Here is a 7628-nt window from a genome sequence, read left to right as displayed (position 1 = left end):
TAGTGGGAAGTTATCCTTCGGACTTGCTTTGTTGAGATTGCGGTAATTGACGCATACTCTGATCTTGCCGTCCTTTTTCGGCACATGCACAACATTAGCCAACCAAACAGGATATCGAGTGACCCGAATAACCTTTGCATCCAACTTCTTGGTGATTTCTTCTTTAATCTTCACACTCATAACAGTTTTGAATTTCCTCAACTTTTGCTTGACGGGAAGAAACACTGGATCAGTGGGCAATTTGTGGACCACTAAATCAGTGCTCAAACCCGGCATGTCGTCATACGACCATGCAAAAACATCTTTGTATTCGATGAGTGCTTTGATTAACTCTTCCCGGATCTTTGGCTCAAGATGGACACTTATTTTAGTCTCTCTAATATTATCTATGTCCCCTAAATTGACGGCTTCTGTTTCATTCAGGTTGGGTTTGGGTTTTTCTTCGAAGTTAATTAACTCCTTACTAATCTCTTCGAAGGCTTCATCTTCATCGTATTCTGATTCGTAGTCACAATCTACTTCTTGAACTATTATTTCGGAATCAAATTGATTTTTAAGACTGGATTGAGGATTCCTCATGCATGCCATGTCATTAGAACCAGCGTAAAAAGAACTGTATAGAAAAGAAAAGAAAAACAAAAGAAAAATTATCAAGAATGATAAAGAAAGGGAAACTGCATTTCATTAAATGATGAAAGATAACAAGGTTTGCACACTTCAAACATACTGAATGATAAAAAATATGGATTACAACCCTGGAATAACCCAGACAAACTGAAGGAAACTCAAAATAAACTACCAAGACTCATTCCGAGTGGGGAGAGGAGTAGCCTTCCAATTGTTAAGCTTTGTTTTTGGCCCGTCAAATTGCACTTCCGCGTTGCTAGAACCCTCTCCAATTTCCACCATGTTTACACTGTCGAACAACTTCTCAAATCTTTCAATTAACTCCTTGTCAGGATCAATCACAGAACTGGGAATTGCTGTTACTGGGCGACTTCTGTACCGGACTTGACAAATGATTGGAATGACGTGGGACTGGCTTTGGAAGGACCCATGCCTTCTATTTTAGTTTTCTGGCCTTTCTTATGTCTACGGAAGTGGGCTTGAATCCCAAACTAAATGTTCCCAAGTTTTCAGGAAGGGACACCGGCTGTATGATGCCTAGCAAAGATAAGCCCAAACCTTTACCGAGTACAAAACCATTCTTCAACATCTCATAGGCTACCATACTGATGCGGCAGTTATCTTTGAATTTGGAATGTATTTCCCCTCCGGAACTTTCTCTACCAACATCGTGTCAGAAACCTGGTAGTCCCATGGTCCCTAGACATCTTCCACTTCAATGACCGGTACAATGGCATTGCTGCGAGTGCATAAACTGTCTTCCCCATGCACAACTATTTCTTGTCTATCCCATTCAAATTTGACTACCTGGTGTAGTGTTGATGGGACTGCTTTAGCGGAGTGGATCCATGGTCGACCCAACAGCAAATTATAGAAAATAGCTATATCCAGCACCTGAAACTCCATTGTGAACTCAACTGGCCCTATCGTCAGCTCCAACACTATGTCCCCAACTGAATCTTTACTTCCGCCATCAAATCCCCGCACACAAATACTATTCTTATGGATCCTCTCATCTTCTATTTTCAACTTGCTTAGAGTGGAGAGAGGACAGATGTTTGCGCTTGACCCATTGTCAACCAATACCCGGGTCACCATAGAGTTCTCACCTTTTACTGTGAGGTAAAGAGCTCTGTTGTGCTCAGTACCTTCTATAGGCAATTCATCATCGGAAAATGTGACTCTGTTTGCTTCGAAGATTTATTTGGATATTTTTTCCAAGTGATTCACGGAGATCTTATCGGGAACGTGCGCCTCATTTAAGATCTTCATTAAAGCTTGACGGTGCTCATCCAAATGGATCAATAATGACAATAGGGAAATTTGAGCAGGTGTCTTTCTTAATTGTTCCACGATAGAGTAGTCCAGTAGCTTCATCTTCCTCAAGAATTCTTTTGCTTATTCTTCAGTTACGACTTTCTTTACTAGCGCTGGATTATCTTTAGCTCTTCTTAACTCCTCAGGAGTAAAACACCTTCCCGAGCGGGTCAAACCCTACGCTTCACAGACTTCTTCTTTGACTTCCTTCCCTTTGTACATCACTGTTACCCGTTCGTAATTCCATAGAATAGCCTTGCTGTTGATTATTGGTAACTGGGTTACCGGCTTGATAATAACCCGATCTGCGCGGGCACCTTCCATGATTATGACGAGTTTGCTGGCTGCTTCGGGTACAACCACCTTCACCTCTCCCTGCTTTGTTGCAACCTTGCTTGAAGATCCCTTCTCAATTGCTACAACTGGCCCAACACTCTATTTGCTCGACTTGAGCACTGACTCCTCACCTGCTGATTGTTCATCTGTCTTGACTCCACTGGACCGAATCATCATGATAGTTTGTGATGGCTTCTTGGGTTCCCCTTCCTCATGCACTATTTCAATCATATTCACCTCCTGATAGGCTGGCATTGGATTCCTATTGATATTGGGTGCCTCGGGAGCTTGAACTTCAATTCTATTGGTATCAATGAACTCCTGTATCACACTTTTCAAGTGCCAGCACTTCTCTGTGTCATGACCTGGAGTACCAAAATAATACTCACAGCTGATAGTATAGTCAAGGTTTTTGGAGGAGGATTTGGCAGTTTGGACTGTATCGGCCTCAGAATGTTTAGTTGTTTTAGCATGTGGAACAGACTAGTGTATGATTCTCCCAACGGAGTAAAGGTTTTCTTTTTCTACAACCTTTCACCCTTGAATGCTTGACTAGGTCGGAAACTTGGTCCGGGAGTGATTTGGTAGGCTCTTGGATGTGGATAAGTATTTTGTAGGACGAGAGCATGCCATTGAGTGTGGGCAGGAGGTTGGTTGTATGCTTGTGCATGGTGGACGAAAAAATAAGGTTCTGGTGGGGGATAGTAGTGTTGGGGTGGATTGTGGTGATAAGTTTGTTGGTGGGGTCGAGGTTTCTTGTAGTGGTAAGGTGAACCTCTGGATCCGGACCAAGTTCTTGAATCAACCATCGCTGCTTCCTCTCTCTTCTTTTTCCCAATCCCTCCTATGCCGCCCTGAATAGCCCAAGTAGTCGCTTTGATAGCCGAATAACTCATGATTTTATTCGACTTGAGGCCCTCTTCTACCATGCCCCCCATCTTTACCACTTCGTTGAATGACTTTCCCATAGCGGAGACCAAATGGCCATAGTAAGTAGGTTCCAAAGCCTGTAGGAAGTAATCTACCATCTCACTTTCCTTCATTGGGGGATCTACTCTTGCTGCTTGCTCCCTCCATCGGAAACCATATTCTCTGAAGCTTTCATTGTGCTTCTTCTCCAGTTTAGTCAAGGACAGTCGATCTGGAATGACCTCAAGATTGTATTGGAAGTGACAAGCAAATGCTTGCGCCAGATCATCCTACGTGTACCATCTTCCATGGTCTTGGTGGGTATACCATTCCAATGCTGATCCACTCAAACTCTGACTGAAGTAAGCCATTAACAATTTATCTTTTCCTCCCGCTCCCCTCATCTTGCTGCAAAAACCCCTCAAGTGGGCTACTGGATCACCGTACCCGTTGTATAGATCAAACTTGGGCATCTTGAAACCTACCGGTAATTGCACATTTGGGAACAGACATAGGTCCTTGTAGGCTACGCTTACTTGCCCTCCCAATCCCCGCATGTCTCTGAATTATTGTTCTAAGATTTTAACTTTCTTTAACATCTCCTCCTGTTCGGGATTTTTGACTGGTTTATTAGCTTCTATCAGGAGGTCAAAGCAAGGAGTATAGGAATGGGTTTCTGGAGCTTTGAAAGTGCACTCCGGGGGGTAGTATTGGTTGTCCTGGGTCTGGAACATAGGCTCTCTAGGAGATTTGTGGAGTGTAGCTGATGGAGGTGCTACGAAGACAGGAGTTACTGGTGGAGGAGGGTATGGAATTGGTTTAGGGGATGGAGATTGTGGTGTATGATAAGTGGTGCCCCGATAGTGTTGGTAAATGGGAAAGCTCGGGGATAGATCGGCGACTGGATGATCCTGAGTTTGAGCCGGTGGTGGAGTGAAGTTAGGGTTAACCGGGTAAGTGGATGGCAATTGTCCTTTAGCCCAGGCCTGATACATTTCGGCCATTTGTTGTTTCAATTTGTACATCTCTTTTTTCATGGCGTTAACGTCCAACTCTTCTCCTTCGATGACACTGGTGTCTACATCTGGGATAGACATGATTATTTCACCTTTGGATCTGGTTTGGTATGGGTGGGTTTCCAGTATGCTTAGGTGAACTAACTGCTTGAATTCTGGAAACAACAACCAAACTTGTTAGTGATTAGAGTTTTAACAAATAAACAACCGCACATAGGAATGCAATGCACCTAGGCAATTAGTCATTTCTATCATGAATTTGCTTGGTTGCTTGCTTGTATCATCCTGGCTTTTCTTATTTATGACATCTCCTTTTACTGTCACTCATGCCTATTTTCCTTTTGGTTGTGGTCGAATCCTATAGAGATTGCCTACGTACGTATCATGACCCCATATGAATCAGACTGAGCGTAGTTCTGGTGGAAACAATTATTATTTTTATTTATTTTAACAAACGAAACAGTACGAAGACAGAAATGACATTACATTTGGACAACACTTTAAGAAAATGGTTTAAAAGACTCAACATGTACTCAAACTAAAACATGACTATTATATGAAAAGTTTTAACAACTATGACTATGCTTCACTCCATAATCTTTTGCTTTCAATCACTGGAACATCTGCTCATGGCGGAGCTTGACCCGGCTGACCCCCTAATGTACGGTATATCCTCTCTAACTCTACTACAAGATGACGGGCAAAAGTAGGCGCATGCTCCAAAAACCTTTCATAATCCATCCCCTGGTAGTTCACTTAACTTTGAGAGGTATAAACGACCAAATCATGGATTTGTGCTCTGAAATCTTGGAGATTTGGTCTTGGTTTTGTAATTGCTGTTGGGGAGTGGTGGCTATATATCTTATGTGGCCCTCGCGATCTAAAGCCGACTCCAATTGAGCCCGAAGTCTGGCCTGCTCGAGTTTTGCCTGTGCTATCTCCCTATCAATATATGCATGCTGATGTTCTCTGTTGTACCTTCTCATTTCTTCCAATTGTGCATGGAGCTGAGCCTTTGAACGTATCTGATGATCCTTGTCTTTCTCGAATTGAGCCATTTCTTCTTCAAATCTCATTACTTGGTGTTTTTACTAGATTTGGCCTCCTCATTCAACTGTATGATTTTTTCCTTAGCTTTATCTAACGCCTTTTCGGTTCTTGCCAAAATGGAGTTATAATCTTGCACCCTTTCCATCAGATTGGAAATGATTTTTTGATCTTTCCATCTTCTCACCGGCGCTTCAAAGGCTTTCTTCATCTGTTGAAACTGAGCGCGGAGAGTTTTATTCTCGCAAATCAGACTCTTCTTTTCACCTTCTGGTTCTTATGCTTGTAAGTCTTTCTCCAAATTGAGGTTCCTCAGGCTTTCTTCTAAGGTATGAATAGTTTCTTTGTACCCCTTTTCCTTTTCACCCCAAGCCAACCGTTCTTGAATTTTGTCATCAAAGGCTTGGATATGCGGGCTTTTTATGGGCCTTCTGGGATCGGGTTCTGGTGCATCATCCACACGAGATCTTTTCTCAAACCACCTAGCATAACCCAGATTTATCTCACCTTTTGCAGGATCTGGAACTTGGGTATCATCTTTCAAGTATCGACAACCATTTCAAATTCGTTGGATTAAAGCATCAGGGAGTGTGGCTTCAGGGTGTAGCTCAATCACTTGCACACTCAAATCTTCATCATCAGGCACCACTTGGTATCTCCCTAGCTGTCTTAGAACTCTCTATGGCGCATACGGCTGGTTACTTCTTAAACCCAACAACAACAAATAACTCTTTAAGGTTGACATGTGTATCACCTCTCTTACCGGGAGCCATCCCAAAGTCCACTCAATTTGACTTGCCATTAAAGATCTTAAATGGGATATCCAGGCTTCCACCCCTTCTGGAGATTTATAATCTTTTATTCTTTCTTCATAACTCTCAATGAAATTGTCCTTGCTCGGACCATACTGCATGAACTTGGGGTGATGTCGGAGATGTTCAGTCAACCACATTTGCAACAAAATATTGCACCCTTCGAAGAATTTTGCCCCAGACTTACACAAAGTCAACGCCCGATAAATGTATGAGAGAATGATCGGGGCAAGAGTGTGATGTTCCTTGGTAGTGAGGACTTGTACGACTCTGGCTATGCGAATATCAATCGTCCGCTCTTTGTTTGGGAAGACCATGATTCCCAGAAAAGCCACCATGAAAGCGAAGCGACGGTGAATCTGCCAGGTGTCCTTGTTTTGTTTGTTAGTAAGGCCCTTTTCATGAATTTCGAATCCATCCGGCTTTCCGAACCTTGAACATAGGAAGTTGAAAGAACAACACCCTTTGACAACGTTGCTCTTTCTGATTTGATTACTGATATTCAGAAGACCAAAGAATCGGTGTACAGAGGGAGCTTTTGGGAATATAAGATTCTGGTTTCTCAAATCTCCGTCAAAACCAGAATATCCAGCTATTTCTTCTAAAGTGGGAGTAAGCTCGAAATCAGAGAAGCGAAAGACATTGTGAATAGGATCCCAAAAAGTCACTAATGTCGTAATCAAATCATCGCGTGGTTTAACTTTCATAATATCTGTGAGAGCTCCCAAATACTTAATGACCCATTCCTGACCATCTCCTCCTAATTCATACCACCACATTTGAAGCCGAAATAGAAACTCATCTACATCTGTGAATGGTGAGTTTTGGATGGTGCTCATTTTGTACCTGTGAGTGATTTTAATTTTAAAAACAAAAATCAAGACTCATTTTGAAAAAAAAAATCATCAATATTTCTAAAAAAAAAGCACTTCGATGAAGAAGATTTAAAGGCTGTGTTTGCTAACCGACTAGAATTTTCTTTTTTTAAAAAAATCACCAAAGGCAGATGTTCTTGAAAAAACGGCCTTCCGGTGCCCTTTTGGGGACATTCGGCATATTTTGGACAAGAATGTCATTGCCTTACTTATGACAACACAACGACATTTATGTACCCATATTTTTATTTATTCATTATCTTTTCCTTCTTTTTTTTTTCAAAAATAGCTGGGCCCGATGTGGGTTGCCTACGTATCTCACATCCGGTGAGAATCAAACCTACGTAATTCATAATAATAAAACTATTTTTAAAAGAAACACAAAATTTCCTTCTTTTTTTTTTCAAAATTTCGATAGAATTTCAAAATATTTTGGAAATTATTTTTTTTTTCCGAAAAACAACCAATTTTCTTTCTCGGTCCTCACATTGATTTTCCTTTTATAACTTTTTCCTATAAGCTGGTCAACATGCAAATCCGAAACAAATGAATGCACAAGTAGCAAGTAAGATGCATCAGGATGGTCTTTTCATTTCGGGTACACCTGTCCTAGACAGACCCAACCCCTGTATTGAGTCTCCGAAGTCAAATGCACATGATGCAAACAAACGTTCCTACTAGGGATCTGA

The 7628-nt window shown here is 41.7% G+C and overlaps 1 pseudogene; it reads right to left on the bottom strand.

Moving 5' to 3' along the window:
* Window positions 1–5280: 5280 nt before the first annotated feature.
* Window positions 5281–6903, bottom strand: LOC138887156 (uncharacterized; annotated as a pseudogene).
* Window positions 6904–7628: the final 725 nt, after the last annotated feature.

The sequence above is a fragment of the Nicotiana sylvestris genome, chromosome 3, assembly GCF_000393655.2.
Source record: "Nicotiana sylvestris chromosome 3, ASM39365v2, whole genome shotgun sequence".
Lineage (NCBI taxonomy): Eukaryota > Viridiplantae > Streptophyta > Magnoliopsida > Solanales > Solanaceae > Nicotiana > Nicotiana sylvestris.
The sequence above is the reverse complement of the archived record's forward strand: the minus strand, read 5'-3'. Positions and strand labels throughout refer to the sequence as shown.